The following is a 25,616-nucleotide window of genomic DNA, read 5'->3' as shown; positions in this document are numbered from 1 at the left end:
AACCCAAATGGCCATGAACAGATGAATGGATAAACAAAATGTGGTATATCCATACAGGGGAATATTATTCAGCCATAGAAAGGAATGAAGTTCCCATACGTGCCACAACATAGATGAACCTTGGAAGCGTTATGCTCAGTGAAATAAACCAGACACAAAAGGACAAATATTGTGTGATTCTACCTATATGAAATATCCAGAATAGGCAACTCCATAGAGACAGAAAGTAGATTCGAGGTTTCCAAGGGCTGAGGGCAGGAGGGAGTGGGGAGTTGATGCTTAGTGGGTACAGAGTCTCTTTTGGGGGTGATGAGAAATTTTGGAAATAGTTACTGGTGAGAGATATGCACCATTGTGAATGTAATCCAGTGATTCACACCACTGGATTGTGCACTAAAAAAACAACCATACAATGGCAAATTTTATGCTATATATATTTTACCACAGTGAGAAATTAAATAATTATATATATAATTACTTAGTTAATATATATATATTTTTTAATTTATTTATTTATTTTTATTTATTTATTTATTTTTTTATTTATTTATGGCTGTGTTGGGCCTTCGTTTCTGTGCGAGGGCTTTCTCTAGTTGTGGCAAGTGGGGGCCACTCTTCATCACAGTGCGCGGGCCTCTCACTATCGCGGCCTCTCTTGTTGTGGAGCACAGGCTCCAGATGCGCAGGCTCAGTAATTGTGGCTCACGGGCCCAGTTGCTCCGCGGCATGTGGGATCTTCCCAGACCAGGGCTCGAACCCGTGTCCCCTGCATTGGCCGGCAGATTCCCAACCACTGCGCCACCAGGGAAGCCCCTTTATATATTTTTTTTTTTTTTTTTTTTTTTTTTTTTTTTTTTTTTTTTTTAAAGGATTTTCTTATTTATTTATTTATTTATTTATTTATTTTTGGCTGTGTTGGGTCTTCGGTTCGTGCGAGGGCTTTCTCCAGTTGCGGCAAGCGGGGGCCACTCTTCATCGCGGTGCGGGGACCGCCCTTCATCGCGGTGCGCGGGCCTTTCTCTATCGCGGCCCCTCCCGTCGCGGGGCACAGGCTCCAGACGCGCAGGCTCAGCAATTGTGGCTCACGGGCCCAGCTGCTCCGTGGCATGTGGGATCTTCCCAGACCAGGGCTCGAACCCGTGTCCCCTGCATTAGCAGGCAGATTCTCAACCACTGCGCCACCAGGGAAGCCCAGCCCCTTTATATATTTTTTAAAAGCTGCTTTCCTAACGTCAGGAGGTTGAGGGTTGTGTTCTCAACTTCTAAGTACAGACGGAGGGAAACAATAAGCCCCGCTTCAGATGGTCATGGGCCCCCTACGGTTCTAATGCTTACAACCTCCTGACGTTAGGCTAGCTAGCAGCATTGTTAAAAATTATTTAATTAATATATAATTATTTAATTTTTTTATTGTGGAGATATATGTATATATATCCACAGGTAAAATCTAAAACCAGACAATCGATTTTTTTTAAAAAAAACCATGAAAGCGGTACACAGGAAATTAAGCAAACTGAAGGAAGAAAACACAGTAAGCCGCCATCTCAGAGCTACACAATTCAGACTGTCCCAGAAAGAAATACCTCTCTTATCTTGCTCTTGCCTGGGCTTCCCTGTGGACGTGGGTATTTGTTTACAGCACATAGCCGTGGCCGCCTTTCTAGACCTCATCTCCCACGTTTGGGGCGACGGCGCCTGTCTCCCCCGGCTGAACGCTCCTCTGTGCCAACACGCCTGGCGTGAGATGAAGCTCCAGAAGCCAGCTTGCTCCTGGACCTTCTGGAGGAGCAGTGGTAACACGATGTCACACTCTCTGCCTGCTCCTGGCCCCGCTTCCTTCCCACCATCAGAACATCGGCTTCAGCTCCTACCTACTGGGAATTCTGTGTTTTCACTGGTTGAAGAGCCATGAAGGGCCCCCGGGAGATGGCCTGTGGAAGGTGGGGAGGTCTCCTGAGCCCTCGGGCCAAGAAAGACCTGCCTGCCTCTCAGCCTCCAGTTCCTACTTGTTGCCAGAAGGAGAAAAGGCTAATTTCTGGAACCGTTCCGGGAGCCCAAACACAGCACGGGCAGCAGGAGCAGGCGGGCGGGCAGTAAAGTTTCCAGATCCCAGGGGATGTAATCACATTCTCCAACCAGGTGCTGGCAGGCAGGCTTGTGGCTTCCAACCTTCTTGGCCCGAGGCCAGAGTTTCCAGGCTTCCCTCCACCCTTGAGCTCCTTCCCATCATCTTTCCAACCAGAAGCTTGTTAACTGTTTTCCTGTGCTTTTATCCAGATTTCAAGGCACCCTCTGTGTGTTAAACTTCAAAGAAAGTTTGCTACAGTAAGTGCAACGCTGTAGCAAGGGCAAGCTCCAATCAGCTCTGTTGAAAATGGTTTTGTTCAAATGAATGGGGCTGGGACTCTTTCCTCTCCCCCCTCCCCACCTTATTTCTTTCAAATGAAATTGCATTTGTGTCTGGGTTAAGTTGCCTGGTATCAATCCTGAAATTTTTAAAGATGAAAAGCAGAACAGCCACACAGTATTTAAAATGTGAAATGATTACAAAACGGCACCGGGCCAATGTTTATGAATCATTGAATATGATCATAAAATCATAAAAAATAATCACCAAAAGGTAAATAAATTACCCAGCTTACTGCTTATTTTCACGTAGGGTCTGACACAAAAGCGGCAGCCATGAATGATTTATACCTGTTTTAACAATAATACTCATTTTACTGAAAGATGGTCAGCACTTGGGCTGCTGTGGGCAGCATGCCAGTTGTCGAAAGGTTAATGTTTCAGCAGCAATACATTAAATTATGAATAATACCGGTCCCAAAATGGAAGGTTATTAGCTCAGTATGCTTAATTAGCCCAGCTAGAACTTTGCCATCAAGTAGCAGTGCCCATTACTGCAGCACTAGCCGTGATGGGAAATGGCAGCTTTGGGACTCTAATGCCAGGAGCGGGGGCAGGTAGAGGCAGGAGGGGTTGGGGGGGGGGGTCCTTTATTTTCTTTCCACTCAGGGCACCATTATGAGAAGCATCTCCGAAGCTGGTTTTCAGGATTTTGAACTCTCGCGTGAAGTCTTCCCAGCAGGAAAGAGCAGAAATCACTTGGGAGGGGCATGGTACTTAGTGTTGCGAACCACGATCTGGTTCCACATCTGCTTGTTGCTGCTTAACTTGGGACCTGCCAGAGACACAGGGGACCATTCACAGGCTGGGCCAACCCATCAGCACTCATCCAACATGGGCATTTATTGAACAACTACTGCCTACCAGGCAGGCACGTGCAAAATGGTTAATGAGACCAACACGTTCTTAGATCTAAGGGAGAGGAGAGCCCTTAAATAACCAGCTATGCAATTAGTGCCTTAATTACAGCCACGTGACTGCCAGGAAGGGCAGGCTTAGAGCTCCAGCACCTGGGCTGGAGTCAGGGTAGAGGTTTTGGGAGAAGGCTTCCTGAAGGAAATACCATTTGCTCTGATCTCTAAAGGGTGAGTAGAAATTAGCTAGCAGAACCTGCAGGAAAAACTCTTCCAGGCAGGGAATAGCTAAACCATGCCAGAGTCTCCAGAAAGGACAGTGCTAGAGAAGCATGCAGGCCCTGCGTAAAAGGAGTATTGGCAGCGCGTTTGCCTGCCAGGGCCTTAAAAATGCTATTGAGCGCCTAGTTTGTGTGGGCGTGTGAGTCTGTGTGTGCGTGTGTGTCTACACATGGCCTCACAACCACCCGACTTCCTCGCCCCATCCTGGCTTTGCCCTGCCAGGTGCTCCAGTTTGAAACTAGCAGTTTACAGCCAGGGGTAGGGCCGGGACTCGCCCATGCCCTGCCGGCTACATCCCCACTGTCTGCACCACCGCCCTGCTCTACTTAGGACTATTAGTAGCTTGTTTTCCTAAGCCCTAAAATTCATTTTCTTTTCCCGCCTCGCTTCCAGAAAAATAAATAAAAGTGAACACATCACTCATTTAAGACGAGGAATGGAATTTAGGTTGCGTTTTTCTTTCTATTTTTATGATTAGTTAGAATTTTCCTGGGAACGCCGCCAGGAGGGCATTATGGTGAGATAATGTCCTGTATTTAATCAGTGCTGCAATGGTGAACTGTGTTCTGTGGGGAGAAGGCGAGTTAACGCATCCTTCTCTGTCTTGTGTGTTTTCAGGATACAACGGGTTAGCCCAAGATGAAGACAAGGCCGAGAGGCGGCCGGGCTCGGGGCTTGTGTGACGGCCCACGGGCGGACGGGATGCAGCCGTGACTCTCTTCATGCAGGACCCATCAGCCTTGAGAGCCCTGAAACCCCCAAAAGAGCGCAGTGAAAGAGGCCCCCAAAGTGACGGGCCTTGGTCCTGCATCCGGGGGCCACTTCGGCCGTCTTCCTCCGCAGCCTTCACACAGCCTGTCGGCCCGGACACGCTTCTTGCTTTCACGCGGGCCTCCCGCTCCTTTGCAACCCGCCCCGACACCATGTGTGCAGGGGAAGCACCAGGCTTCTAAGTGCACCTGGAGGTCAGCCACAGGTAGGACAAATTGGCTCCTTCACTCCGCGCGTGCGAGGCCGTCCAGAGACCGCCCCCCCGACCCCGGCCCCGGCCCCCCCGCGGGAGGCGATGGTGGTGGTTTACAGGTTTCAGAGCGGCTCTTGTTTTCCAATATGGTTGTTCCATCGCTGAAGAATGAAAGAATCCCTGGCAGTGGTAAAATAGAAACAGATAACTTAGAGAGATGGCTTAGTGAAGAGTCTCCAAGGCAGGAAAGAGGAGAATGGATTTAACCTCAAGGAGGGGAGCCTGGCGGATAGGCGGATGGATGCAGATTGTCCTTTCTGTGCAGTTAGCACGGGGGGCCGGGAAGACAGGAGCGTGGGGTCACACAGAGCCTTTTGCATTTACTGTCGTCCCTTATTAAATGCGGGGTCTGCGGGAGCCGACTGTCCAGGTAAGGGCAGTGGAGAGCACAGGGTGCCCCAAGCAACCCATAAATAGCAGGGTGAAGACAAAGTGTTTATTACTTAGCCTCATGAAGCCCATATAAGTGCTCTCCCAGGGTGCGAGAGAGCGGGAGCGTGTGTGAGCCGGCCTGCCCGTGTCCGGGGAATGGGAGTCCCAGACCCGCTGTGCGCGCTTGGCTTGACTCTATGAAGGCGTCTATTTGATGGAACGTACTGGAACAGTTCATAGCCAGCCCAGCAAACCTTGTGTGGAGACAGAGCTTTCTTTTTCTCTTTCCTTTTCCTGTTTGCAGCGAGAATGAGGCCTTTCTCTTCTCGGCCCTTTGCTCTCCCCAAAGTTGTCTCACGAGGTCATTGCCAGCTGACAGACTGCCTTTCAGTGCAAGGTTTGGATGGAAACAATGCCCTGTTTTCCATCAGGGCCCAGGGCTGGTGAAGCTCTGGGCCTATTCCTGACCAGGATGCCCTATATGTAAATGGGTTATTGTTTTAGCAGGGCTGTCGCTTTCTATAGACAATTTGGTCTATGTGATGCAAGACTTGCTTCTTCTAGTTTGTGTGTGTGTGTATATATATATATATATATATATATATATATTACCATATATATGTACATATATATGAACATACATATACACATACATCAATACTTAGTGGCAGAAAGGTGGTTTAAGATCATCATGTTTACGTTCAAGCCAGGTTCGGCCACTCACTTGCTGTGTGTCCTTGGGCAACTTACTTACCCTCTCCAGCCGGGCATTAGCATCCTCAGTTCAGACAAGTCTACCTACAAGATCCCTTCTCGTTCCAACATACTTTGACTCTGCGATTGCAAGATATTACATTACCATGTTCAACGACGAGCTTAAAAGCACTTTCTCTGAATAGCTTATCCATCGACAGAACTGATTTCTAAGAGCAGTGAAGGATGTGTGCTGAATGTTCTATTGAATCTCCTGAACGCTGAAGTTAGTGGTTTGCAGAAATGAATGGCAAGGAGTGGAAAGTAGAAGAGATCTGTGTTGTCAAGTTCGGAGATCTTGAAAAATCCTCATAGTTGCACTCAGGGTTGTCAGCTACAATACTCTTTGTCACCAATGGATAATATTTGGAGAATTAAGAAGCACTTTCAAAAGCTGCATATTGAGGAATTTCTGAATGAGGACCCAGCTCTGCAAACTCTTTCGCTGGATGATGAATAGCCAACAGATAAAAGCAATTCACCAAAACTAAGGTTAACTATTTTTCATTATTAATAATGATCAAATAACGATAATATCACATATCAGAGGCCTCAGAGGAAGCTGGTAGGACAGTGACGGAACTTAGCAAGGCCCAGCCTCTGGGGTGCTAGGCGCCCTCTGGCATAGCCAGCCGCGGGCTGGTGCTGGCTGGCTCTGCAGAACTGTCGCCAGCACAGAACCATGCACTGGCCTTTCAGGAAGCTAAGTGACTAGCTGGGCCAAGAAAGAGGGATTCCCCAGGGTTCTGCCAGTAGCTACACTGGGGATCACAGCCCTGCAGCCACTAACAACCATGGCCCACTCCTCTGTAGATCTCCCGAGATGGTCTGTCCCAGGCTGGCTGGCCAAAATCCCTTTTGGAAGAGCCTGACACTACCGTCTGCCTGCTTAGAGGTCTTTACTCCTTCTTTAACCTACTTCTTTCCTTCCTTCCTTCCCTCCACCAGCATTGATTGAACATATACTATACACGGTAGGCACTGGGTAAGGCACACAGTACTCATGTCCTTAAACAAATGGTCCCTGAGCTCAAAGTACTCTCTGCTTCACGAGTGAGAGAATCAAGTAGACAAATAATCACCAATATATTTTAAATAGAGTTACGTACACTGAACATGGAGAGCACAGAGCAGGAAGAAAGTAGCTCAGCCTAGAGGGTGTCTCAGAGGAGATGTTTTGGGTAGGTATTGACAGAGAGGGAGAAGGCATTCCCAGCAAAGGAAACACAGTCTATTGAGAAATCACGGGTAGATATTTTGTGGGTCACATCTGGGATTTAGGCAAGAATCGAGGCTGGAGATGAGTTCAGGGATCCGCAGCCTCAAAGCAACCACAGCCTGGGTTCAGGAATATTTCTTCATCCTTACACCCTGCAGACAATTGCCCAGGCCTGGACATTGGTGGGGGAGAATCTCCAAACCTTTCCAGTCATTGGTAAAAAAAAAAACCTGATGATCATTATTAAAGCCTGCAGTTCAGTCTCTCAGGGTGACATCCTGCCTCAGGCTCTGTGTCTGTAAGGATGGGAGCTCTGCCTGGTTCACTCATCCTATCCAGGAATGAATCGTGAGTCAGAGGACTTCTGAGACCTGTACCCTGATTCCTAACAGTACAGTCAATGCAGGGTCCATGGATAGTGTGGGCACCACATCCATGATTTAATCACAGTGGAGTCCTTGATGTTTCTTGCATTACACTTTTGATTTTTTTTAATTTTAGTTTTATTGGAGTGTAGTTGATTTACAATGTTGTGTTAGTTTCAGATGTACAGCAAAGTGATCCAGTTATACATATACATATATTCATTCTTTTTTAGATTCTTTTCTCATATAGGTTATCACAGAATATTGAGTGGAGTTCCCTCTGCTATATAGTAGGTTCTTGTTGATTACCTATGTTATATATAGTAGTATGTGTATGTTCATCCCAAGCTCCTGATTTATCCCTCCCCTTTGGTAACCATAAGTTTGTTTTCAATATCTGTAAGTCTATAAATAAGTTCATTTGTATCTTTTTTTATATTAGATTCCACATATGAGTGATATCATATGATATTTGTCTTTCTCTGTCTGACTTACTTCACTTAGTATGATAATCTCTAGATCCATCCACGTTGCGGCAAGTGGCATTATTTCATTCTTGTTTGTGGCTGAGTAATATTCCATTGCGTATACGTACTACATCTTCTTTATCCATTCCTCTGTCGATGGACATTTAGGCAGCTTCCATGTCTTGGCTATTGTAAATAGTGCTGCAATGAACTTTGGGGTGTATGTGTCTTTTCAGATTATGGTTTTCTCTGGATAGACCCTTTGTTCAATGATATAGTTGATTTCATGTTGACCTAACTCTCTCCTTTTTGATTTCTCCTTGGTAAAAGATATGCATTGATTGAAGAGATGCAAAGATGAAAGAGCACTAAAGATGAAACAGCACCTTTGCCTTTGGAAGTAGGTGTATGGCTATGCAGGCTCCTGAGATCCAGGCCCGGGGCTGTATTATATCCATAGGCAGAGGCCCCACCCAAGCCTAAGCCTTCCCATGAGCCACACCCTTCTGCTTCCGGCTCTCTCTGCCTACACCCCTCCTCCACAGCCCTCCCGTAGAGATTAAGTAGAATGACCTCCCTTTCAGGACCTATGCAGGGTCAAGACTCTCCAATGACTAGCCAATGTGGCCAGCACACTAGGGGTTAGAAGACCACCCTTCTTGTGATAAGACAAGCTCCTATTAGCAGTTCTATCTTCTGAAACAGTTGTCTCAATATCCCTGATCTCCTGAGCCTATACATTGGATGGCCTTGAACTTCAAGACCTTCTTGTTAATGTTTTAAATCTCGTGTGATTACCTGGATTTGTGGTCCCACAACCTACTCTGAGCCCTAATCCTCATTTGCCCCGCTCATTTCTCCCTTGTGCTTCTCCATGCCTAGACTTGACACTAAGACAGACTTCATCCAGGTGACTCCTCTTGTGTTCCAGGCTATATGTAATCAATGCAGATGGTAAGTACAGGTATATGAAATAAAAGAAATGGAAGTCTGGCTTGGCCGATAAACTTTCTTGTCCCTTACAATTTAAAACATTTTCTGATCTTTGAACCACATTAAATCTCATAGGTTATTAGAATTTGGTGACACTTACCACTGGAAAGAGCCCAAAGATTACTTTGACATGAGCAAAGTAATCTTGTCCATGAAAGAAGGTGTATGAATGCCATTTGCTTATAGAGTCCTGTGGGGTTCTTGTCTGTCATCCTCCATTTTTAATTAGAACTGTAATCATCTCTCAAGAGGCACTTGGAGGCTTCATTAAATCTACCAGCTTCCCTATGATTATAAAACTGGCGAGGTTTAAAATCTTGGCCATATCAAAAATACTAGGAATTTGGGGTAAATGTATCTGTCATCTAAGGGCTTCAGGTAAAATGAGTTCCCCTTTCATTCCTATAGAACCGAGACTTTCCTGCAGTCAGCAAAAAAACCCAGCACACTTTGCAGTTGGTACATTTGCTTCACGTCCACCTCACATTCCTGGAGCCTTCCGTTGTCCAGTTACATCTTTATTAGCTGTTGTTCATAGCCCTTTTATGACCATGAACGTGGCTCATTGATGCGTCTTGCATGATTCTACTGAGCCTTCATTCTTCCATCTGCAGAGAAGGAAGTTGCCCTCTGAGTGGGGTTCACCAAGGCTCTTTCCAGTAAGCTACTCTGAGGTCAAACCTATAGCTATCAGGAGCATTCTAGAACCTCTCCACTTCCATTCAGGCTGCCATCCAAACCAGTGCACTAGGTAGGGCTTCCAGCCTTGGTACCCTCACCTCACCATGGAACTGCAAAGTATCTTATAGTGTTTGTCACCTGTGAGTTACTTCACAGACCCACAACAAGTGATTACATGACCCTTTGTAATGAACAAGTCTTTCCAGACTTGGGCCTAGAGGCATAGCTATAGATCAGGGATTCTCAGTAGTGGTATTCTTGATGCTTTTTAAAAAATTTTTATTTTATATTGGAGTACAGTTGATTAACAACATTGTGTTAGTTTCAGGTGTACAGCAAAGTGATTCAGTTATACCTATACAAGTACCTCTTCTTTTTCAAATTCTTTTCCCATTTAGGTTATTAGAGAATATTGAACAGAGTTCCCTGTGCTATACAGTAGGTCCTTGTTGGTTATCTATTTTAAATATAGTAATGTATACATATCAATCCTGAAAATTTTTATTGAGATAATTGCTCTTGGCATTTTGAACCAGATAATTCTTTGTTGGTAGAGAGAGACTGTCCTGTTCACTGTAGGATATTTAGCCACATCCCTGCCTCTACCCACTAGATGCCAGTGGCACCTGTCCCTCAGTTGTGACAAGCAGAAATGTCTCCAGACATTGCCAAATGTCCCTGGGGTGGGGAGACAGACTCACCCCCGAGTTGGGAATCACTGCTCTAGACCTCATGCTGTGTGGGGCTATGTGGCTTTTCCAGAGGAATAATGTTCCCTAGTACTTGTGGAATCTTCTCTGGCCTCTAAGAAACAGGAAAGACAAGACCTGACCACGAGGGAAGTCACTTGACCAAGGAAACTGCAAAATTTTCCACCATTCATTTATAGTTTTTACCCTCACTATCTTATGTATCAGAGAATTACTCAGATGTGTTAGCAGTTGTGATGTAGGGAGAAGCTAGATTTCCTTGTCCAGCCATCTCATGTCCTACGGAAACACTTGTCTCTGTCATCACAAGAGGTCTTGTTAGAAAGCCCATAAGAAACTTTATCTGCTTGTTATGCTGACTTTGGTGGTTCCACTAAGCCAAGGGTTTTTTGAAACGCCGTTTCCTGTGTCTCATTTGGCCATTGCCACCGATTCTAGTAAAGTTGCGATGTTTCAGAAACTATGTCATCATTTCTCAGTGTTTACATCACACTTCATTTCAAAGAGAGCCTTTATTCTAACAAGCTCATTTGAGTGAGTAGTGACTAAGAGCAACATCTGGGCCTGTGGAGGTCTGTCCAGGCCCACCACTTCCTTTGCGCCTAAGAAGCGTAGTCTCCCAATATTCACTGCAGAGTCTGCTTTCATCTTGCACAAAAAGTGAAAGTAAATCAGTGGGAATAAAATGTAAAATCCACTCATTCACTCAAAGAAAAGTTACCAAGTAGGACGCTGTGCTAGTTACTGTGAGATATTTAGAGACACATAAGGCACAACTTCAGAGTTCAAGAGCTCTTTGTCTAGTAGTAGAGTCAAATGTGGACAAGAACATTCACAATACAAGTCAAGGGTCCTAGAACCTAAGTGCCATAGGTGTTCAGAACAAGGTCATAGGAAAAGAAGGTGGATTCTGCACACTGCCATCCTTTGCCTGGCCACAGATTCTAAAATGCATGTGTAAATGGCCTGTGAGAATGTTTCATTTCCCTCTTGGACAGGGTTAGTATAGACCGGTGGATCAAGGAAATATGGCAGACAAAAAATAGCTGGGCTTTCCTGAGGCACTTGGCAAATGACAAGTTGTCCATTTATCTCATAGGAAAGAAGACAAAGTATGAGTTTGTTAGTAATTGGTTGACTGTCGTCATTGGTGTCAATGTGAAGAGAGATTCCCTGTGCTATGACCTTAAGGTTTTTCATCTTGATCCATGTGTGGTTGTCATAAAGTCATATGTTGAGGATGAAGAACTCAACAGATTTTGATAAGTTGGGGCAATGCAGCAGATCTAACAAGATAAAACATAAAACAAGAAATTAGAAGGGCTTGTCTTGAATCCGAAAACCCATTTGTACGAAGAGAGGGGCAGGGGGCCAGACTTGGCAACAGATGTTTCCCCCAGATTTTGTGTGCATTAAGAATCATCTGGGGGCTTCCCTGGTGGCGCAGTGGTTGAGAATCTGCCTGCTAATGCAGGGGACACGGGTTCGAGCCCTGGTCTGGGAAGATCCCACATGCCGCAGAGCGGCTGGGCCCGTGAGCCACAATTACTGAGCCTGCGTGTCTGGAGCCTGTGCTCCGCAACAAGAGAGGCCACGATAGTGAGAGGCCCGCGCACCGTGATGAAGAGTGGCCCCCGCTTGCCACAACTAGAGAAAGCCCTAGCACAGAAACGAAGACCCAACATAGCAATCAATCAATTAATCAATAAAAAAATAAATCTTTAAAAAAAAAAAAAGAATCATCTGGGGGACTTCCCTGCTGGCGCAGTGGTTAATGCAGGGGACACGGGTTTGAGCCCTGGTCCGGGAAGAACCCACATGCCGTGGAGCAACTAAGCCCGTGAGCCACAACTACTGAAGCCCGCGCACCTAGAGCCTGTGCTCCGCAGCAAGAGAAGCCTGCGCACTGCAACAAAGAGTAGCCCCTGCTCGCCGCAACTAGAGAAAGCTTGCTCGCAGCAATGAGGACCCAATGCAGCCAAAAATAAATAAATAAATTTATATTAAAAAAAAAAAAAGAATCATCTGGCATGCTTGTTTAAAGTGTGGATTCCCAGGTGTCACCCTCAGATGGTCAGATTCAACAAGTTTGAGGTAGAGCCCAAGAATCTGCATTTATTAAGGCTCCTAGGCCATTCTGTGGTAGAAGCTCTGTAAGCCACACTTTGCAAACCACTGTCTTGGAGGTCTGAGTTGATAGGAAGAGAATTCAACAATGGTTTTGAGTAAAGTGTGATGAGAACAAAGGAGGTAAGAACCCTGCTCTACTGGGCTAAGCAGAGCAGATGTGAATAATTTACACTGACTCTTGGGCCATGATCCTTGAAGAAGAGAATCAAACTAGAAACAGGGAGGCAGAGGGACTCAGAACCAGGTGATGCAAAGAATTGTTGAAGGAACTGACAGTGCCTAGAAAGACCAGAGAGAAGAGGACAGAACCTGAGAAAGGTGATCTGCATAAATTTGCTCTGTGTGGCCTCACAGAATGACACTAGAATCAGTGTGCAGGAGCTACGGGGGAATCAGATTAGGCTCAAAATAGTGACCATCCTTCTCCAATAGGCAGAGGCGCACAGGGCTAGCTAGAGGTGTTCAGTCATGGACTGGAGAACATGTTTAAATGATTCTTTTAGGAAGTTGGTGGTAAAAGGAAGAGTGGGACGTTGAATAGGTGGTAGGATCGAGGGAAGTTTTGTTTGTTTTATTTCATTTTTAACAGGAGAGAATAGAGCATGTTTAGATTTCCAAATAAAAATGGATGGATTAAAGAAAACTAGGAGTGGGATGGGGGCAGGCACATGGCGGGGACGGGAGTAGAGAGAGATAAATACACGAAGAAGCAGGGGATTGGATGGACCTAGAAGGGTTGGGCTCTAGAGCCCAGGGAAGATTTGCAGTGGAAGCAAGCAGAATAGAAGAAGGGATGTAATGGTTAAGGATCCAAAGGCATTTTATAGTGGAAAAGGGGGTGCAAGGCACCTTAGGGTAATGCAATGGGCAAGATGAAGTTCATTCCAATTATGGTTTCAAGAAACAAGGGGTTGAAATGTGTTGTCCAGAGTTAAGAAAGAGTAGGGTTGGTGAGGGCTTGAGGAATGTGGAAGAAGTGTGGAGTAGCAGGTTTGTGGAATTCGTTGAGGAGCCAGCAGCCATCCATGATTGGCTATTGCATTGTAGAACGTTTAACAGGGTACATTCAACTCAAGTTCTTTGCATTCCTGCAGTGTTGATCAATCCAAAGGCTTCAGTGAAGAGAGCAGGCAGCTGGGGGTAACATGGGCTGGGAACTGGCCTGGTGGACCCAAGAAATGATTAAAAAAAAAAAAAAACACAACTTAAACTTCAGGCTCACAAAAATTGGTAAATACCAAGCTTTGACCTGTCAAGGGCAATGGGGTTTTCTTCTTCAGAGCCTCTGAATAAATAAGCATCTACCTCCACGAAACGTAGAAACTCTACACTTTAGAGATACTTACTCAGAAGTACTCAAGATATTTGAATTTTATTTCAAGAATGTCACCTCTGTGCTCCCATCTTGGTCTTTACAGAACTGGGGCTGTTCTGACTTTGAGATGGTATCATGCAGCGTGTGTTCTAGAAATGGTGGGCTTTTACTAAGCCCTGAGATTTTAGGAAGTGTGCAGACCCTATGGCCACTGTAATTTATGTTAAGAGGTGTAGGCTACGAGGCTTCTTATATGTTTTCTTCTATTTTTCTCATTTACTTCCTAGTGGATTTGCAATATATTTATGGAAAATAATGGCTTTGACTTGCCTGAAGCTTGCAAGATTGACACAATTGGAAATTCACCATAGCTGTCTTTGGCCTTGAACCCATTCAATTCAGAAATCTTTTCAGATAATACCTAAATCCGTGGGGGAAAACTGAAAACAGGCCTGTCGAAGTAGAGGTCTTAAGCCTTGACCATTTGCTTGTTTTTTCATGGTCAACTTTTAAATAGTCCTTAAACGCTGGTAGAAATACCTTCTTTTTTTTTTTTTAAGTAAATTCTTTGCAGGGCAGACGTTTTTTATAAGGGAATCTCATTATTGGCTAAAATCATGGGAGAGTAACTTTGTTTTTAAAAACTTGGCAGGACTGAAAAGAAGCAGGATTAATGCCTCTATTTTTAAAAAGCAAAAGGGAAGTTCATAATGTCCTAATCCGGAACTTTACCTGAAAAAGAATCACCAAATCATTTCTAGAATAATCTGTAGTGAATACAGTGTTGGGAACCTATATCACTTGACAGAATAAGTCCTGTCAAACTGATTCATTTCCTTCCATGAAAGAGTAACAAGATTTTAGTAGATTGAGGGGAAATGATAAACGTAATCTATATTTTATTTAGCAAGATGCTTGAACCTGTTCCATCCAACATCTTGGTCGATAAATTCAGAAAATTTGGGGATTGCATTAGATGTCCAGGGGGCAACTGAGCACCTGTCCTGGGGTCTGGATTTAATGACACGTCCCTTTGGAGAGGCTCTGCAACAGAGGAGAAGTTACCTGATCTGCTTTAAGAGGAGGAAATGATGGCAACTTACTCCAGAAGGACCCTTTGAGTCCTGAAAAATGTATCTGATGTGTTCATCATTCATGGTTTTGATTATGTAGATATGCTCAGAAGATCAGTTATGAATATATATGTTTTTGTCAAGTAAAATGGATGCTGGCTGCTCACAGTCATTCATATATCCTGCTTGTACATCCTTCTGAAAATTCCCCAAGAACTTCCTGACAGAACTGGTTCTCAGGCTTCTCTGTCACCAAAGAGGAGGGGGAAAAAATAAGAGGAAACAATAACTCTGAAAGCAAGTGAGATGTGTGGAAATAAATCTGTCAGACTCTGTAATTCCAAAAGGGGAAGATACTTCTGGAAATTCTAGTCCAGCCTAGGAAAGAGTCTGTTGCTAGAAATGGTGAGGATATTATGCTGATGATTATTTCTCGGATGTACATATGCCCTCTGCTGCAGGGAACCCAAGTACCTTCCTAACTTGTGTCATTTTTTAACTACTAATCTTCCCAAGACCCCACCTGAGGAAGTCTGGTGGGTGCTTGAGCTCCTCATGTTTCAGTAACTTTATGGCCGGAATTGGGTATATCAGATACCTGTATATGGAGAAAGTTCGTCCTTGATAATATATCTTAATCTCTGCCTCATTTCCCAATACTAACAGATTTAACCCAGCGCCCAATAATACCTAAAAAGAGTATTTTAGCTTTGTTGAGGGCCCTCTAGTTTTATGCAGCACTTTCACCATCATTCGATCTTCACACTCCAACCCAGCAGTGCAGACAGGCCAATAGTATTGGGATAATGTTCAGCATTTCTACTGTGTATTGAACACACGCCATGCGTCAGGCATTGTGCTAGACATGTTACATGTACCATCTCATTTAATCCTCCAACAACCCTGTGGGGTGTGTGCTGTGATCTCCATTTTACCGGGAGGAAACACACATGAGGATCAAGTGACTCACTGGAGGCCATCCATCCCTTAGTGGCAGAGCTGGGACTAGGACCCAAGTCTTATGTGATCTTTCCACTCTCTACATTTTAAGAAAAGATCTTGATTCTTCCAGGTAGTTAAGGAGTTCTTTCTCATATTTGTTTACCTTTCTGTATGCTTTTAAATCTGTTTATTGATTTCTATGTTGTACATCACTGCAATGTGCATCCATCTCTAGCTCACCATCTTTCTTCATGCCTTGACCATAAGGCACATCTGTCCTGAGCTGCCAGCATCATCTCCCTGATGACCTGCCCTGAGCAGATTAGGAGAGAGAGTCTATCTATGGTTTAGGTACCAGCAAAGTACTTTCTGTTCTGTGGTCATTTGCCTTAAGAGCGAGAAGCATTAGGTAACTAACTCATGTTTTTAAAAATAGGCTGATGATAAAAAGCGATTGTCAATCCACTTTGTGTTATTGTTATGCCATTTTGGCCCGGCCCACAGGCTCAGCAGTTGAGATTGTTTCTTTTAATAAGTAATACTAGAGTAAATATTTTTTAAAATAAAAATAAAGAACCAGATCTCAGAAAAACACTCAGCGGAAGTCTTAAACGTTATTCATTCATTCTGTCTTTGTTAAGCATATCTCTATGCCCAGAACTGTTTTCATCCTGGAATCATTAGCAATTCAGTGTCATCTCTGTCATCCTCATCGTCGTCATCATCAACATTATCATTATTCTCCTCTTCACCATGGGCACATCACTGAGTACCAATTAGCACTGTGGGCATTTATGGAGATGTGTACAGTGTAAGCGCCATATGGTGCCTACCCTTGGGGGAAGCAGGTGGGGTGACCCATAACAAGAATACAAATCTATTCATAAATGCATGTGCATTTTCACATCATCACAGGTACTGAGTAGTGAAACAAATGGATCTTATGGATGCTGTTTGGCCGCCTGTATAAACTAATCCAGGAAGTCTACCCAGAGAGCTGAATATGAGAAACTAGATGAGGTTGACTTCAATACTGGGCCAGGGGGCGGAGTCCACGTGAGGAGGTGAGCCTGAGCTAGACTCAAGGATGGGGAAAGGACTTCCCACCCATCCTTTCCCAGATCCCTCCAAGTTGAAAGTTGCCATATTGAAAGATCGAGAACACTTTTATGTTTTCTGCATAATTCCCATCGCCTTATGTCACCTCTCTCTACCACTTTGGGCTTCGCTTGGGTAGTGTAAAGTCCATGCCACAGGCTTCTCCAGCCCACGGCCGGGAACCTGTGCTCCATCTTATTCTTTTGTACTTTAAGTCAGGGAGGGCTCCATAAATATTCATGGAGATGATAAGAATGGCACTGAGACTCTCAACACCACTTTATGCAGGTTCTAAAACCACAAAAATCATTGACTTGACCCACAGAGCTATCTGCCTAATTGACAACTCAAGACAGCAAGTCCTTGGCCTATAACATTTGGAAGTTAAAATTAGAACTTCTACAACATATCGAAAGTTCTGGATTTCCAGCATGTCTGAAGAGGATTTAGATCCTGACGTGCCTGAAGAGACACATCTATAACCGGACCTACTGAACCAGACCCTTCTGCCAGTATTGTACACTGATCTGTGACAAGGCCTCCAAAAGGTAACGTCATAATACTTGAATGCTCTCCTTGCTGGCTGCCAGGGCCAGTTTAACAGTATTGGAAGTGTTTCTCAAGAAACAGGAATGCATCTGAACATTGAAGACCAGTACTCTTTTAACATTGAAAGTCCCTTCTCTAGATTTTACTAGGGTCCTCCAACAGGATGTTGTATTTCTGATTTTCCGTATAACCTGGTGGTAAACTTGCCCACGAAAGCACGTCCTCCCTTAGAGTCCCACCTTTATGCGTGTTGGGGATTATGAGTTCTCACCTTAAGTAATGATTGCTTAATAACCTCACTTTTGCGTGACCGTCCCATTCCCCCTTCTACCTCACTGCCCCATCCCGAACTCTAACGTGTATGAACTCAGGAGAGAACAGCCTGGGGTGGAAGGTGGGAGCAAAAGGGCAGGTGAGGATCTGCATTCTGCCCCTTGGCCAGGCCAGCCGTTCCCTGCGATCGCCCCGGTTGTTTTACCCTCCGGCCTCACCACCTCGTGGTCTACTTTTGAGGCAGTTTCCAGGGACATCACATCTCCACCTTTCTGTAAGGATAAATAAACAGTTTGAGGCTCTCGTGTCTTTATTAAACATTTCCTCTAAACGGCATGCTTTGGCTGTGTGCCCACATGAACCAAGAAAGCTTTCTGGGAGCAGCCGAACCCCAGAGCCCGGCCACACGGTTCCTCGTCTAAATAGCGCTTTGAGCAGGCAGGAGGCACCTGCGCTGATCGCTGCCCTTCCTCCCTGACTCCTGAGTCTTCAGAACTCCCTGGGTCCTGGGCTGGAAGGGTGCTGAGAAGCCTCCAGGGCCCCTGGCAAAATGAGGAACAGCAGCCGAGAAGAGACCACGACCCAGTTACAGGTGCCGCCTCTGCACAGGCTGCTGGGCCCGTGGTCAGGCTGTGGGGAGGGAAGGGCGCCCCTGCCTGCAGCAGTGGTGGAAACGCGGGAGAGGAAAGGCAGAGAAGAAAGAAACAAATAAGGCCTGTTTGACCAAACCCCCAACACCTAAATCTCTAAGCCCACTGGAGCAGGAAATTGAGTGGCTGGACAGAGCAGCCTTGCTCTGCCCTTCCCCCATCCTTGGTCTGGAAGGTTTTCTAGGCCTTACAGACTTTTTTTTTTTTTAAGAAATCTCCAACCTATAGAGAAAGAGGAAGTGTATTTTTAAAACAGAGTGAAGACTCAGTAGCCACAGATCTGAAAGAGAATGAAAGGGGAAGAAAGGCTTGTGGAAGAAGGGAAAGGAAAAGAGCCTACAGAAGAGTGTCTGTGTGTGTGTGTCCAAGACAGCTTAGGAGACAGCCTACAAGGAACAAGAAAACAAAGGGAAGTGTGACACGAGAAAGACAGAGAAATAAGTGGGAGCAGACGTGAGTGGTGGGGGGAGGAGGCCGGTGGCGGAGAGAGGCGGGCAGAATGGATGCCGGAATGCGGCCGAGCTGGGAGGGAGGGAGGGAGGGAGGGAGGCTGCACATGTGTGAGAGAAAGACAATGATGTCAGCATTTCCTTCTGGATTGGTCACATGGTCCTTGCCAGGTAAACAGACTGGAAATAGACTCCATAAAGGCCGAGCCTGCTGGGGGAGGGTGGGAGGCCCTGCCACTTCACCCTTTCCTCTCTGTGGCGTCCTGAACAAGCCGGTTTTTTTCATGTTTGTGACAAGGTGGTCTCGGAGTGGAATTGCATTTTTACGAGCCAAGGAACATGACTCAGGGAGGGAAAGCTATTTGCTTTTATAATTAGCTCAAGGAGTTAAGAGACATTTTGATTTTAAAAAAGAACAGAGGTGGGGTGAATATAAATTTAAGCTCAGATGCTGTGTCTTGGGCGGTGGATTGCTTATCCTCACTTGTCTCCTTTGGAAGAGGGTCAGATGGGTCTCGATGAAGGATGGATAGGAAGGCTGCAGTTTAGGATGAAAGGATCAGATGCTGTGATTATCAAGATTAGGAAAAAGAAAATGCTAACAGACTCAAGGTGAATATATTAAAGGCGTGTGATACAGCGCAGTAGTGACCGTGGTGCCACAGGAGGAATGGAGACCCCATGAAAGAGATGAGGTGACAAAGACAAGTTACTGTGACTTTCAAACAGAGTTGTTGTTGTTGTTTTTTTCCCCAACATGATGGTTCCCAACCCAACCAGGGCAGAGCATTTTAGAATGGCAAAAGCATGTCTGGAAACTTTATCTGAAAAGCAAAGTGGATGGAACAGGTAATTTTTCCACTTGGAAGGCTGTAGAATCCAAAATGGTAGGGGTGGGGAGAAGAACATGGCTCTTTCTTCAAATTCCTGGAAATAGGGCCTTTGCATCATGTTGCAATAGCTTATTTAGGTCATTCTTTGAATAATTTTGAATTGAAAGGACCTACCTTATCTTGGTCATAATTTTCTACGTCCTTGTGGAAATTTGGCCAAAGCCTGTGGGAGGGAGGGTGGCCAACTGTCTCAGTCTTCCAGGGTTGAGGGCATTTCTGGGATGCAGTTTTAAATCTAGGATAGTCTTGGGCAAAGTGGGACCAGTTGGTCATGGTAGTGGGAGGCCTAGTCTAGTGGACATAGAAATAATAATTCGTCCCCACCCTGCTCCACCAACAAACAAAACAGAACTCTTTCACTCTTTTTCTACTTATTTCTTCCTCTCTCCCCCATCATTCCTTCCCCTCAACTTTTCTTGATCCTTTCAGAGCAGGGACCCCTGCAAGACGAATTTGAGCGTATGTGACTGTGTACCTGGACTTGGGAGCCGGCAGAATACAGCTGAGGTGAACAGTTGGCTTTAGTTACCCTTGGAAAAAGGAAGGGAGAAGAAAACATTCATCCTTGCTGCTTCTGCTTCCTCCCTGCCTTCCGCTTCCCCCATTCATTGGAGGGGGAGGAGGGGTCCATCAGTGCTACAAGTGTACTTTCAGCCCTTGGGTTGAAAGATAGATATTTGATACCCCTCTCCGTTAACAAAATACGTCACTCTGACAAGACTCCCAGCCCAGAGTTATTTTTGCAGCATTATGTAACTGGATTCCCTGGTCAGGAGGACTTCCTTAACAAGGCTTTCAGCAACCCCTCCGTGGGGGCCTGGCCAGTCCTGCCCAATTACGCACACTCACTCTTGTGCAGTTTCAGCCCAGGTCAACCCAGTGAAACCCAGTGAGGAGACGTCAGCCCTCGCTGCTGACCTGCTCACCGTATCCCCATGCTGTAGAGCCCCTAGAAAGAGTGTTTCAGTGCCTGGTGGCCAGAGTTGGGGGAAGACTCTCCCATGGCCAACCTCAATATCCACACAGCAGGCATTCTTGTTCGGAGGGAGCTGCAGGCTGGCTGCGGCACAGACCCTCCCCTGTGCCTACCCTTCCACCCGCCCCACCAAGGCCTGCAAAAGTGAGCTCCTGGGGCCAGCCCTGCAGGGACTAGGAGACCCTCCAAAGGCCTGCCATTTGGATGTCGCTGCCGTCTCTTCTTCCCGGTCGTCTGGATTTCCTCATATTTGTTCATGAGTAATTGGTCATCTGATCATCCCTTCCTGTTAGGCTGCTGACTCACAGAAGTTAGAAATTTGTCTGAGCTTCAGTAAGCTTTTCTTACTGAGCTTCAGTAAGAAAATTTACAAAGAAAAACAAAAGGTCGGCTATGAACTTCTCCTGGTATGGCCAACGTAGGCCTACAAATCCAGGGGTATACTGGGCAGCTGTTTCGGGGTGACAGCATGCTGCCGTCCTCCTGGGAGCTTGTTCATGCTGTTGTGTTTCATTGTCATTTCTGTCTTTTGGCCTTGAGACAACATCCTCCATGACCTTCAGTAGCCCGTCTCCTCGCCTTGGATCCAGTCCGGAATCCATACCAAAACCAAAGAACCCATCCCACAGTATTTTTCTTTCCCTCCCCTCAGCCCACGGCACCTCATATCTCTCTTTTATTTTCTCTTGAGCCCCTGGTTCTCCTGTCTTAACAAGAGGCAGACGGTATAATAGAAATAGCTTTAAAGCCAGATGGAGCTGGGTTCACATTCAAGCTAAGCCCTGAATAGCTGTGCGATCTTCATCTCTGAGTCTGATATTTCTCATCCATAAAATGGGACTAATAATACCCATTTCCCAAGGCCACTGGCAGAATTGAATACAGTAACCTATAAAGTGCCTTCCAGGGGGCCCACACATAGTAGGTGCTCAATAAGCGGCAGGCCTTCAGGGAGGGAGGAGGGAGGAAGAGGAAAGGGCCAGTTTGCCAGGTTCCTGAGAGCTAATTTCCATCTCCTTTACTACACCATCGATCTCCCACGGGAATGCCCTTTTTAAGGCTGCTGAAATGAGTCTCACCGTCCTTTGTTGGGGGGCGTGGGTGCGGGAAGCAAAGAAATGCTCTTGGTCTCAGCCTCTCAGCACACCAGCACAGGGTCCCTGGGATAGAGACCCCTGTGGCTGTTCCTTTTGGGAACTCTTCCCAGCCTGAAGGATCTGTCTTCCCCCCACGCCGGCCCCCCTTATAACCAAGGTCTCCCTGCAGACCCCTCCAATGCTAGGCATTATGTTCAATATATTAGCTCTGGTTTTGTCTGCGCCAAGTTGCAGGGGCCACCAAGTACCCAGAGCAAAGGGAAAAGGGATGAGTGTGGTTTCTCCCAGAGTATCCACCTGTGTGAACCAGGTGGAACCGGCACGTGAGGGATGCTGAGGGCAAACTGAGGTATCAATAATGGGGAGAGGAGGCAAGAAGATTCCCTGGAGGCGGGGGTGGGATGGGAATAGCCACCACCCGGGGGCACCTCTCCCTGAAGGGCACAAAGGCCAAGAGCTAGTGACTTTGGCTGTACCTGGAATGCGGGCTGGGCAGGGTGGAGGAGAGCCTATGGCAGCCGCACCACTGTTCCAGTTGGCAGAAAGCCCTTCCCTGAAGACTGTGAGTTTAACCTTTAGCATTCAAGTGTCGGAGCTTAAGTGTCGTTATGAGCAATTCTTCCTGCTGCAGCGTTCCCAGACTGCGGGAAGAGGGGTCGGCAGAAATCCACCCGCTTTCCTTTTTCTTTCCAGACAAAACGAGAGGGAGGGAGACACGCAGAACCAAACACGCAGACACAGGCACTGCTCAAGTCGGGCCCTCGCTAACCCTAAACATCCAGTCCCATCCCCTTGGCCAGTCTTGTTTCTCCAGGCCTGAGTGTCTCCCAGGGGGTCCCCCACTCCCAGCTCCCCTGGGGCTGTGGGGTTCAGAACCACCCTCTGGCCCCCCAAGCCTCCGCTGGGAGTGTTGCCTGGGAACCCCGCCCCTTGCTCTCTGCAGCTGGATCCAGGGCCCCCAACTGCCCCCAGCTTGGTGGCCCGCAGGTTGGGGTTGGGGCACCTGTGTCCTGAAAGAAGCTGGGAAGTCTGGCGTCGGCGGTGGAGAAAGGATGCCGTCGAGCGGCCCGGGGTGGGGAGTGGGATGCAACGGGGACAGGCGCTGGGCCTGGGCGTCTCAGGCCAAGCGCAAGAGGTGCGCCCGCCGCCGCCACGCCCTCTCCTTCCCAGGTGGCTGCCGGCGCCGGGCGTGGTGGTTTTCTGGGGGTGGGGGGAGGGGGGCGCCCCGCAGGGTAGCTCCAGTTGCTCCGCGGGGGGTCATTTTCCCCCCCAAGAGCCAGCCGCCGTGCTTTGCGCGCACCTGTGAGGGTTGCCCAGGTCCCAGGGCAGCGGTTCTGCGCCGGCTTAAGTTCCCCAGCTGGCCTCTCCAGGGGCCTGAGCGCCCGGGCTTCCTGTCGGGAGCTCGGAGCCGGCGGGAGAATAAAGCTTTCCCGAAATGGGGCTGGGTGTGCCAGACTTTAGGGACGCGAGCCCTGGCTCAGTGAACTGTGTGGTCAGTGTCTCGGGAAACTGTCGGGATCCTTGAGGTTGTGGTTCATGGGAAGGAGGGAACAGCGCAAGGTCTCTACCAAGCCCCGGGGGAAGGAGAGCAGCAGCGAAAAGCGCGCGCCCTATGCCCGGGCCAGAGGAAGGTGGCGTCGAATGTCCCTGCTGCCCCACTGGGCCTTGGAATTAAACAGGGAGGTGGCTGCGCCCACAGGGGACCGCTGTCTTGCCCGTTGCCCCGGCACAGGCTGGGCCCGCAGGACATCCGCGGGGAGTCCAGCTATAGCCAGAGCCCCCCGGGCCTGGCGTGCACTGGACTCTTCGAAGCCCGTGGGGCCGCGCGGCGTTCTCCGCCCGCCGGCCTTAACCAAGCGCTGGTTCCAAATTTCGTGCCATCCGTGTGCAGGAAGATTGGGTTTGCCTTTTTCTCTATTTCTAAGAATAGGAAACAAACGAATTGGAAAATTTTTGCTCTGGAAAAATATCTGTTCGATGTCGTTTGGTGCTTAAATTGTCCTTGGATTTTTTTTTTTCCAGCTTCGTTTGAAAAAAAAAGAAAGTTGATGTGCGTCCCAAACCTTGTTTCTCTTTAAACCGTCCCCTTAGACGTGCAGTCGGTTGCTGCAGATGTTTTCTGGGGCAAAGAGAGTGAAATGCAATGGGAGGGGGGATGAGGACTGGGACTCTCTCATTTTAAATCCCATTACTGTCTTTGAGGAGAAGCACAAAAAAATCAGGAAAAGATGGTTCGTCCCCCACTGATTTCCCTCACTTCAAAGATTTCCCTCACTCCTTAAATCATAAATATTATGGCGCTAGGTATTTATCAAGAAAAAAAATGCACATGTTTCTTCAGAATATGTACACGGTATAGGTCCCTTTTTACATTTCTCAGCAAAAAAAAAAAGGGGGGGGTGGATATCAGGCACTCAATTCCTTGGCTATTAAACAAGCCATGCCTGCAAGAAACGCAGGCATCGGGGGCATGTTCAGCCTCGCATCCCTCCATTAGCGCACGCTTGCGTGTCTGCGTGTCAACAATGCACGTGCTGCCATAGGCACCGACTCCCCACGCCGACCCCAGCAGGCTCTGGGCAAATGGGTGCCAGGTCCCAGTTACGCGGTCGCCGCCTTGCTCCCCAGCCCGCCGCCCGTGCCTCTCAAGGATCCCTTTTTCTGCCTCCGTCTGGCGAGTCGGAAGCCTCGATCATTCCCCGCCAAGTAGCCCTTGGAATTCCCTAAAGCGCATGTAGCCTGACCGAGGGTCTCTTGTCCTCGAGTTGTTCACTTTGTTACGTTAAGATGAGGTTAGTTCTCTCTCTGCTTCACCCGCCCCAGGCTTTAGATGTGCAAACTTCTGGTACCAGGTCACCAAAAGGGGAGCCAGCGCTTGTCAGTGGTGTGGGCGGTGCGGAACCTAGGAGAGCCACCAGCTCCGAGGCGCCTCCTGCCCCAAGGCTGGAATTCAGATTTCTATTGTAAAGGAGCCGAGGAAACTGGGAATCTGACTCAAACCCTGGAACTGACTAATTGCCCTGCATTTTCACAATGCGCCATGTATTCGAAATGAAGGGCAGGCTTTATCATTTGGAACTCTTTCAAGGACCCGGGCGCTCCAAGTTTGGGGCTAATTCTTTAAAGGTTTTACTTCTGAGAAATAAGGAGAAAAGAATGAAAGAATGAAATATACCCACAATCCATGTACTGGGGATGGCACTCAAGAGTAGGTTGTGGTCTCTTTTGAATCGGCAGTTCAAAAGGAAAAAAAAAAGTCTGTTTCCTCCCCCTTGCCCCAGGGATGAAACCTCTCTAGATTCTAGCGGCCAATTTGGTTTGATTTCCGCGGTTTGGAGGCTCTGGTGGGGTAAAGGGCGGCGGGGCTCGGAAGACAGACCTCAGCTGCCTTCTGGACCAGCTGGTCCGCTCTTGGCCCTGGAAGCAGAAGCTGAAATCGGGGTGATTCACCCTCGCCCTGGCAGCTGGAGAGAGCGTCGCGTCTGGGGAGCGCGACGCTGAGCCTCCCGGGCCGTGCCCTTGTATGTGGACCTCCTAGCTCCCTCCTCTCCCTATCTACTCTCGGCACCCCCCACCTGCCTACTGTCCCCTAGGGATCTAGTTCCCCTTTCTGTCATTTCGAGCCAGTTCTTTTCCCACCAGAAACTCCTTTTTCTTGGAGTAACTTTCCAAAAGAGCTGTCGTTGTCCTGAAGTCCAACCTTGTGGGGGTGGATTTGGGAAGCCCTTTCTCAATTAAAGCTCCTTCTCTGGGCACCGTGTACATGCCCCTACAGTCCCTAGGACATCACCTGGGCACTGAGACCCACAACTTGGCTCACCCGGCCCAGCGCCAAAACAAAAGGGGACTTCAGTCGCTTTTCTCTTTTCCAGTGAAACGCCTCAGAAACAAATCTGAATTTGGTGTTTGGTTATCTTGCAGGTATGAAATATATTTTCACAAAAGTATTCTTCAGGCTGCCTTAGATGCGGGGTTGGGGGGAAAGCTTTTGACCAAGAATACGGGCACAAAGCAAGAAGCTGCAAGTAATGGACACCACTGTGTA

General features: G+C 47.2%; 1 protein-coding gene across 1 annotated transcript in view; it reads left to right on the top strand.

Annotated features, from left to right (window-relative positions):
* The window catches only part of ZFHX3 (zinc finger homeobox 3), a 314,781-nt gene that overhangs the window by 32,644 nt on the left and 256,521 nt on the right, over window positions 1–25,616 (top strand). Inside the window, exon 2 of the mRNA XM_057534462.1 lies at window positions 4,161–4,518. The gene's annotated coding sequence lies outside the window, so the exon portion shown is untranslated. The remainder of the gene's footprint in view (window positions 1–4,160; window positions 4,519–25,616) is intronic.

Source organism: Balaenoptera acutorostrata, chromosome 19 (genome assembly GCF_949987535.1).
Source record: "Balaenoptera acutorostrata chromosome 19, mBalAcu1.1, whole genome shotgun sequence".
NCBI classification, from domain to species: Eukaryota; Metazoa; Chordata; class Mammalia; order Artiodactyla; family Balaenopteridae; genus Balaenoptera; species Balaenoptera acutorostrata.
The sequence above is the reverse complement of the archived record's forward strand: the minus strand, read 5'-3'. Positions and strand labels throughout refer to the sequence as shown.